This window comes from Lycium barbarum, chromosome 6 (assembly GCF_019175385.1).
Source record: "Lycium barbarum isolate Lr01 chromosome 6, ASM1917538v2, whole genome shotgun sequence".
Lineage (NCBI taxonomy): Eukaryota > Viridiplantae > Streptophyta > Magnoliopsida > Solanales > Solanaceae > Lycium > Lycium barbarum.
This window is the reverse complement of record NC_083342.1, coordinates 98,784,831-98,794,985: the sequence shown is the minus strand read 5'-3', so window position 1 is coordinate 98,794,985 and position 10,155 is coordinate 98,784,831. Positions and strand designations below refer to the sequence as shown.

At 35.4% G+C, this 10,155-nt stretch overlaps 1 long non-coding RNA gene and 1 pseudogene across 2 annotated transcripts; one reads left to right on the top strand and one right to left on the bottom strand.

Annotated features, from left to right (window-relative positions):
- Positions 1 to 1,689: 1,689 nt before the first annotated feature.
- On the bottom strand, positions 1,690 to 3,862 carry LOC132599843 (uncharacterized). Of its 2 annotated transcripts, none has more exons than XR_009567043.1 (3): positions 3,727 to 3,862; positions 3,175 to 3,266; positions 1,690 to 1,927 (listed from the first exon to the last, which is right to left on the bottom strand). It is a non-coding gene; the product is annotated as an uncharacterized LOC132599843 (long non-coding RNA). The 2 variants fall into 2 exon arrangements; XR_009567042.1 differs by having other exon boundaries at positions 3,175 to 3,263; positions 3,727 to 3,859.
- A 2,922-nt stretch (positions 3,863 to 6,784) lies between these two features.
- LOC132599842 (probable aspartic proteinase GIP2) lies at positions 6,785 to 8,424 on the top strand (annotated as a pseudogene).
- The last annotated feature ends 1,731 nt before the right edge of the window (positions 8,425 to 10,155 follow it).

Below are 10,155 nucleotides of genomic sequence, written 5' to 3'. Positions count from 1 at the left end.
AAACTGTTTCTGTTTGGTTGAAGTATATAGCTTAAAGTTTATAAACTGAAATCTATTTCACTCTATTAACATGCTATAGGAAATTTCATGAATGTTGTGTAGCGATTTTGTGCCTGTTTAAATTCTTATATGTTTGTGCATTGCAAGTATACTGTGTTTTGATTAGGTTTATGTGTGTATATCTAGAGTATGCTATAGTTAGTACATTTTTTGGGAGATTAGTTGGTCATTGTGGATCAAGCTTGAACCCTCCCCGATGTTAGTCATGCCTGGGATTCATGGAAATCCCTTGGAACTTGTGCAATGTCGAGAAGACGGGGGCAAAAGCTTTCCAATATTAACCTTCTAAACATCCTTATGAACGTGTATACACGAAGTATACTCAAATATACATAATGTATACATAAGTCACTTGTTTGGCTTGAATATTGAAACTGTTATGTTATGTTGGTTGTCGATTATAAAATCGTATATTATAAAATCATGCCACTGCTCTAATTCTTTTTTTCTTTTGGTTTCTTCTTTCGCATGACACCCAGGAGTTGCGAGGAGTCTCAAATGAGACTCGATTTCACCGCTATATCAAAACAACTTCATTGCTTCACTTTGTGTCCTAGCTCTCTCTAAACTCGTCCGAACTCAAACAATGAGGGTCGAGATGAAATCCTGAAGTCACATCGGCTTCTTATTCGGGTCTCCCTCTCCCCTGGAAAACAATCCAAGCAGAAGCAAGAGAAAGAGGGGAGAGGACGAGAAAGGCTGCTATATTTTGAAGCATATCTTATGTTTTGCTTAATTATTTTGTGTTCGTATGTGATTATTTAGCTACCTTAGAATATCTAATTTAGTGGGGCTAATTGGGATCTTATTTCAGCAGAGTGACGAAAAAATATTTTTCTTAAAACTCTATTTTAGTTCATTTTATGACTCTAAGAATGCTTATAATCGGCTAAATATTTCCCCTCGATGAGAAGAACAAGCTTAGTGATCATTTACATAAGTCTTCAAAAATTTCTCCAAACATATGATTTCACTACAGTATGCTTAAAGAAGGGTTTAAGTTTTTCTGGTTTTTTTTTTTATATACAGTTGAAGCTCAACAAGAGTAAATTTTTCGTAACTAAAAAAAAAAAGATTTTTCCAATCAAATTTTGTTGAAAGTAAATCTATGACCATTTGGCCTAAAATTTAAAGTCATCTTTTGTCTGTTGCTTCAAAATAAATTCTTTAAAAGCCAACGTCCATGTGATTTTTAAAATATCTTTTTATAAAGGTATAAATGTTTTTTTTTTTTGTCATGTTAGGTAAATATTGCTTCATCACATTATTATACTAGTATTGAAATTTGCCTTCTCTTTTAGATATAATGAAATATTCAAAATGCTATATGTTCTTATTAAGTTTTATAATATAATTAACCTAAGTTTAACCGGTTAACCGTATTTAAGCAGATCTTAAAGGATGCCTTACCCTTTTCCTTTAGGATAACTAAGAACCCTTACCTAGAATCATTAAGTTAAGTAGACGATTAATCGGAGTTAACTTTTTAGCACTTACTTAGCTAAAACAGGTGTCCTAATTCACCGTTAAAATAATTAGGTGACGACTTCTTAAATTAAATAAGTAGGAATTACCAATATGTTGTACTCCGCTTTTGACCCGGTTAAAATGGGGTATAACACTTATAAGGAGATGATCGCCTTCATTTTCAATACACAGAAAATCAAGGTTTTTCCAATGTTCATATTATGTACCCAAGAATTAACAAAAGCCAAAACCTGCATATGATTTTGAACAAATTGTATTTACCATGTATAGGTTTCTTTGTAACCTTATAAGGAGATGATCTTCTTCATTTTCAATACACAGAAGATCAAGGTTTTCCCTTGTTCATATTATGTACCCAAGAATTACCAAAAGCCAAAACCTGCATATGATTTTGAACAAGTAGATGAGAAGATTTATCAAGTTCCTCAGCTAGCTAGTGCTCTACAATCTAATATACAAGCTCTGTGTGTGTGCGCATATTAAAATTAAAAACAGCTAGTATTAGCTAATAGGGTGTCTAGACATATATGTGAATCCGACTGAAAGCAGCAAAAACTTGGCAACTCTATTGGCAGGTCGACACTATACTTGAGTACTACTTATTATCATGCTGTACTAATATAATTCCATCGGTCAATTTGAAGTTAAAATGCTTTGAGATACTTTTAGTGTTTTATTAAAGAAAACAGTCATGGTTACTTGTGATATTAAAGTTAAGGGATATCAGAAGTAAAAATACGACCAAGAAAATTGATTGTTGAAGTAGTAGCTAGCTAGTACTCCAATTTAATATACAAGCTCTGTCATTTCAATCACATTATAATTACACAATACCAGTAGTGTGCACTGCTAATAGCATATGTCAATTTTGAAGGAGTTTTCTTGAACAAGGGTTATGTTAAAAAAGAAGAGAAATTCACATCACAGGAACTCATCTAGAGTGTGTAAAGTCTGGCATATAGGACGGTGCCTAGATAAGAGACCATAATTACATCAAGGAACTAAGTCGCATTAACCACTACTTAAGAAACACAAAATTGTAATAATATCGACAAAAATGGAAGATGACCTATGTAACCTACTATACTCTCATGGAAGTGAAACCAAATGAGATATCATAGTATAGTACAACCAATTGCAGTAAAGGAAATAGTTTGTTCTGTTCATTGAAATGAAAACCATGAAGTTCTCAAAACTGGTAATAACAAAAGGAAACTCACATAGAATTTACATCAAGTCACCTAGGATAACATGAAATTGAGGAAGAACCCCAGATATTTTCCACAACAATCAGCATATATAGAATAAGGATAAATTACACTAGGAGCTCATAAACTAACACAAAATGAAAAACCCAAAGTAATTTTAGATAAAGAAATTAAAAGAGCAACTTTTTCAGAATATTGTTTGCTAATTGACTACATAATCTTCATCAAATAAACAGACTTCTACTTGTAACTGCTTCGATTTTTTGTTATGGAACTGATTTTTCAGATACTGAATTATAAACACACAACTCATATTTTCGCATTTGTCTACACAACTACAGCAGGAATGAATACTAACTACAAAAGCTAGTATAAATAAACAAATATACAGTAATTGGTAGATGAAATGAATATTGACCTTCAGTAGCCTCACGAGGAGTTTTAAAACCTAAGCCAATACTCTTAGCATCAATTGCCTCCTTTTCCTGGCCTCTTCCCCTTCCCTGTCTTCTTAGAAATGTCAAAAACAGATAAACAACAAAAAGAAAGACTTCTTAGCTTCGGATACCTCTATAACTTACGGACTTGAACAGAATAAAACATATAGCATTGGTAAGGATACTGAGCTTAGAAAAACAGAACCAGATTGAGGAATCCCATGAAACTAAGACAAAACCAGAACGCCTTAGTGTGAATTAGTGCGCTAGATTGAGGAATTGTTGCTTCAGTTTATAGCTTAGTGTCAACAATTATAGCTTCAAGAAAACCTTAATCTTCAGAACTGAGTTAAAACCTAACCCTAGAATTAAAACCTAATCCTAAAGGAAGAGGAAGCTGTCAAGAATAAGCACCTTAAATGGCTAGAAACTGAATAACTAAACATAGAAATTTCACATAACTATATTAATCATTAATAGTTGGGAAAATAGTACCAAAGAGAGGGGGGGGGGGGGGGGGGGGGGGGGAATACCTCAAATGTTGTATTTTCGGTTGGACAGTAGGTGGCAACGGCGGAGAATGGGCTAGGGATGGCGGACGATGGGCGATGGCTAAAATTGAGTAGAGAGAGAGAGAAAAAAAACGGTGAGGAGAGAGAGTGAAATGAGAAATGGGGAAAAATTAGAGTACTGATGACTGTGATATTAATTTGATTTACCGACCACGTGAGGTTGCTTAATGTAATTTAATTATTATTTATTTTAAAATATTCCGACCTCGTGAGGTCGCTAATCGAAGAATTATTTTTGATTTTTTTTTAATTATGCATTCCGATCTCATGTGGTCGCCAATTAATTATTCATTTAATTTCTTAAAACTACTTGCCGACCTCGTGTGGTCGGTACTGTTTTGTGGGTCAGGTTTTGCGACCTCATGAGGTTGGTAATGTATTTTTCAGAATTTATTATTAAATTAGCTACCTTTTAAGGTTGGTTTTCGTAAAATAAAAATAAAAAAGCACGCTTATACCGACCTCATGAGGTCGTTTTTTTTTTCTACCACATTGAGGTCGCTTTTCAGCTGTTTTTTAGCAGTGAACATCACAATGTTCTACTTTATTATCACTAAATTTGTTGTGTAGAAATGGTATATGTTGAATGGATCTTATTAAGGCATGTCCTAGCCTGATGTGTTACAATGTAGTATATCTGTTTTCCTTTTCAAAACAGTTGCAGTTATTACCGTTGCCCCTTCCTTACTTATATATAGACCATCAGGCTCTCTACCAATTCTCTACACCTTGCCATTGTAAAGCACCTGCAACACACATCAATAAGATAGAAGAAAGCTGAACAATTGCGATCTTTTGTAAGTTTGGGTACTGACAATAGCTTGAATCTGAAAGTCTGGTACATGTAGCACATTCTTCACACTGATCTCCTAATATAATTGCATTTCATGTGTGTTATAACATATTTGTTTCACGTAGGTAGTTGAACTCCATTGTGGATCTGTCTGTTAGGATTTAAATCCCAAATCCGACCTTTATAAGCAGGTTCCCAGGAAAGATTGGAGGGTCACAGCTGGACCACTTAAATACCAACCTCCTTAGACAGAACCTACTTACGCCGTGATGTAAGCGAAGAATAAATAGCACACACAGATTTATAGTGGTTCACCCTCAGTGTGAGAGCTACGTCCACGTTGCTGCTGCAGATCTTATTAAAGAAGAAATATTACAAGTGTTTACAACACTCAACCTCACAACCCCAATTCCAATTACACTCAAGAATTTTACCACAGAAAATTCTCTCAAAGACCTTCTCTTACTTAGGCCTTTCACTAAGAGTATTTCTCTTAGATTTTTTCTCTCTTGGGATGTGTATAGCAAATGATCTTAATGATATCTTACAAATGAACCATAAGCTACCTATTTATAGGAATGAATTTCCTATGATGAGGTAAGCGCTTACATCACGACTATCATGAGGTAAGCGCTTACATCACGACTATGTGAACAAAAGAATTGACTTGTTTGGCCAATTCCATACCCAACACTGTCTTCCTACATTCTTAATATTTTTCAGTATTTCCTTATTACATGCAGTGGCAGAACTAGGATTTTTACTAAGAGGTATCAAAATATAAAAACATAAATATACGACGAAATTAAAGGGGTTCAACACATAGTATATATATAAAAAAAATTACTTATTTATACTATGTAATTTTTCGACAAAGGGGTGTCGGTTGACACACCTTGGATGCATGTGGCTCCACCACTAATTACATGTGATTTCATGTGTGTGTTATAACATATTGTTAACTGTCTGACGTTGATTGGACAATAGATTATTGTCCCGCAGTATGTTTTTGGACAATCCTCATTTCATGATCCAACTTTTAGGATTGAGTTCAATCTAAATTTTATTTTCTTGAGAAAAACTATACTGATATATATATCCTTGTGAGCGATAACTAATGTAAGTCGTAAGATATGCCATAATAATCTGATTGTCTTGTATTAATTGTTTTGAAGTTGCACCTTCCAGTATCACATGCAACAGCTTTTATTTTATTATTTTGTTTTTTGTTCTCTTCTTTCCTTCTTCTTATTCTTCTTCTCATTTCTAATTTGTGCTTATGGTTCCTTTTTATTATACTTTATATATATAGTTTTCTTAATTTGAAATGTGTCCTAAAAATACATAATGGTTCTATCCTCCCTCCCCCTTTGAGCTCGTCCATTCGTTGGGTGATCCCTTGCTCTCATGTTCGAGTGTTTGCTCGTCGTTTAGGCCCGTGAGTGAGATTTTTGTTCTAAGTGAACTAACTCAATGAATAATCCATCTGAATATGCATATTTTTAAATTCATCTAATTAAAGTCAGCTGATTAAAATGATAATTAAAGGCTAAAAATAAAATTATTTTTTCGGAAAGCACGAGTCATAAGGAATATTAATTAAATGAAACGTTGTGGATCCACAGTGGCAAGGTGCATCAGTAAACTAATTATGGATAATGCCCTGTCTGAACTTCTTGTCCCCTTCCAAGTTGCCCCTTTCCAGATAAAATATTACACTCTCCGTCTCAAAATATTTGTCGCATTTTCATTTACACGCACATTAAGAAAGCAAATATTTATAAGGGTAGCATTTTGACTATTTTATCCTCTTAACATATTTTATCATGTCATGTTCTCTCTCCTCAATGAATATTTACTCCATTAATGATGAAACCTCTTAAATGTTGGTATGTGAACTCACAAAATAGCCCATTTCTCTAGTTAATATAAGGGTAAAATGGGAAAAACCTGCTTAAAACGACAAATATTTTGAGACAAGTATTTTTAGAAAGGACGACAAATATTTTGAGACGGAGGGTACTTATTATTATGTAAATCATGGAATATAGACAAATATGGAAAGCTGGATTAAGAAACTGAAGGGTAATGCCATGAGTTCTGCATTAATGAATAATTAATAAGACACTTTAGATCCAAATAGATCATATGTAAATTAAATATGCATTCCATACACCTTCCAGGTTGCCATCTCGCAAGTAATTTAATTTTCTGATCATAAAGTCCTAAGGAGTCAAAATAGCTTCGGACTACTACAAATAGAGATACTAATTTAAGCTCTTCAATTCAACTATCTCGTTAATTCTGAGTTTTCAGTAACAATGGTTTCCAAAATAAATTCTCTATCCTTCTTTCTTTCTTTGCTCCTCTTATTTTCCCTCTCCTCAGCCAAAACACCTACGAGACCTCGAGCTTTTCTTCTTCCAGTAACCAAAGATGCAGCCACCAAACAATATGTCACGGTCATTGGCCAAAGAACGCCTCTTGTCCCCGTAAAACTAAGTGTTGATCTTGGCCAAAGATTTTTATGGGTTGATTGTGAAAAGGGCTATGCAAGTTCATCTTTTAAGCCTGTCCCTTGTGGTTCTTCTCCTTGCAAACGTTCTTTTTCGCGTTACTGCAACACTGAGTGCTCTTTATCTCCTTTTCCTACACCGGGGAGCAAAGATTCTAATTGTGTGCATGATCCTTATAACCCTTTTATTAGCACTAGCACTGTTGGTGAACTTGCTACCGATTTCGTCTCTCTCCAATCGACCGATGGCTCGAATCCTGGACGATTTGTTTCAGCTTCTCGAGTTGTTTTCGGTTGTAGCCGTACGTTTATGTTAGAGAATCTTGCCAAAGCAGTTAAAGGGATAGCTGGATTAGGTAATGGCTTTTCTGCACTTCCTTCTCAAATAGCAAGTGCTTTACATTTGTCCTGAGAATTCTCTATCAGTTTAGTTCTTCCACAACTTCAAAAGGAGTTACTTATCTTTTTTGGTGATAGTCCTTATGTTTTTCTTTCGGGTATCGATGTTTCAAAGAGACTTGTTTATACACCTCTTCTGACTAACCCTGTTAGTACTGCTAGGACTTATATTGAAGGGGAACCTTCGATGGAATACTTCATTGGAGTCAAATCCGTCAAAGTAAATGGCATTCATCAAATCGCTTGCTAAGGTTCCAAGGGTGAAACTGTGGCTCCTTTCAAGGTGTGTTATAATAGAACGAGTATTGGAAGTACTCGTGTTGGCCCTAGTATTCCACCCATTGAGCTGGTTTTGGGAAACAAAAATGCTACATCTTGGACTATTTGGGGTGCGAATTCGATGGTGATAGTGAATAATGAGGTGCTCTGTCTTGGATTTATAAACGGTGGAGTTGAACCCACCACCTCTATAGTCATCCGAGCGCATCAAATTGAAGACAATCTTTTGCAATTTGACATGGGTAAAAAATGGTTGGGCTTCAGTTCTTCGCTCTTATTTGGTCAAACAACATGTGGCAACTTCAGTTTTACATCCAAGCCTTGATGGAATTTTACTTTTGGGACTTTCTGTTGTGTCTTTTTTTTTTTTTTTAAATAATATTATTGGATGTAATGAATTAATAATAAGACTCCATTTGGCCATGCAATTTGGACTTCTTAATATCATATATCCCAATTTTAATAGAATCTTTGATCGGAATAGTCTCTTTAACAGTAGCCCTGATATTTTCAATTTGTGAGCGTGTTTTCAAGAATATGCCACTGATGGTGAATTTGCATTCGTCGGCCATGATTAATTCTTAATTAATAGTCCTCATGCATCAAATATGATCGCCGGTACACCATTATGGGTTGTGTTTTCAGCTTTCACTTATTCTTGTTGTCGGCTGGAGCTACGTTCAAGAGTCCCACATCGGATGAAAAAGGGATGGGGGGTCTCCTTATATGGACTTGCGAATCCTCCCTTCATGAGCTAGCTTTTGGTATTGAGTTAGGTCTATTATCCATTCTTTACAAGCTAATCTTTGGACTAGTGACGGCATTCATATAATTCTATTTTGAACCATTTGCCTCATGGTCAGTGGAGGAGCCCAAGGGAGTTCAACATCTACTATATATACATAAAAAATAATTTTCGGGTGAACACCCTGGCCACCACTTGGCTCCGCCCCTGCTCATGGGAGTGGGTCGTAGCCCCAGTTGGGTCCGGTGGATGCTCAAGACGCGCAGGAACAAGGCCGGGGCCCTCTCCATGGGGTGGCGCTTCAGATTTAGGAATTTGTTACCATCAGAGAAGAGAGAGATATTGATTCTACTTCTACACAAGTAATGTTTTTCAATTATTATTTCTTTTTTATTATCATTATTATTTACATTTGAGCAGTTTCTTTTCTGTTGATTCCTTTGGCTAGCTATATAATATCACGTGAAAATTATTAACTTGAAATTGGAGTTGGTCACGGTTCTCTGGGATACTAGATAGAATTGGCCCGTGTTGGTTGGGGTTTTTTGTAGAGCTGAGGTAATTGCAGTGATTTAGATTATAACAATAGAGCAGTCGATATATAAAAGGTTTTCCTCTTGTACTGTTGATTAACATAAACGACCACAAATAATAGTGGTGGGTTGAATTGATCACTCCAGCCTTAATTAAGAGGTCTTGAATTTAAGTTCTAGGAATGCAAAAAATCCAAATAGGAAATGCTTTCCTCTTGATTAACATAAAGGATCACAGATGATTGCGAACACAAGTTCACTTGACAAATAACACTACACTGATGAACAGAAGCTGAAATAGCATAATTTATAGATGTTATGGTTGGCAAGTGTTATGTTGTTTACATACACTGATTGCTGCATTATTTACATGGAAACTATTTGCATGCTATACTATCTACATCATGGGTATGACATTGCGTTCTGTGTGTTGCTTTCTTTGTAGGCTGGTTCTGAGTAGTGTTTGGCAAAAAGTACCTGTGGAGTTATTAATAGACAATTGTTAGTAATAGTACGTCTAGTAAAAAGAAATTACTGAAATTACAGTGTATAACGATGAAGTGCATAGAGCAGAAGTTTTCCAAAACGAAAAAATACTATAAAACCAAAAACATTGATGCCACAGTAATTGCACCTTGATGATACTCAACCATAGCATTGGCAATGTTGCTGCAAAAGTTTGATGTGGAACCGAACTTTTAAGCTAAACAGAATTCTAAACTCGTTAAAGAGCACTTATAACTCTTAAGAGGCAAATATTCAAACATATAAGCTTAGCCTAGTTCAACATTTTCTAAAGAGAGAAGGGGGGGGGGGGGGGGGGGGAATGGGTTTAAGTCTGAATCTTGAGCAGTGATATCGAGCTTAAAAAGAAAAAAGAGAGCTGAATAGATGAGCTAACCTGGTAGCGCACTGATAATGTTTTTGACTATTTTCAAAAGGGATAGAGCAAAAGTCGAGCAGCAGTGAAGATGCACGGACGCAGTACCAAAAGTAGCATCAAGTGCATTCAAAAAGCCAACCATATTCCAAAACAGTAGTATTTACACTGCAAAACCCCACCCCTCCAAAAAGAGTAAAAGAAGAAAAAAGTTTTTGTAGAATTGCAGAGAGGCGAACATCTAAG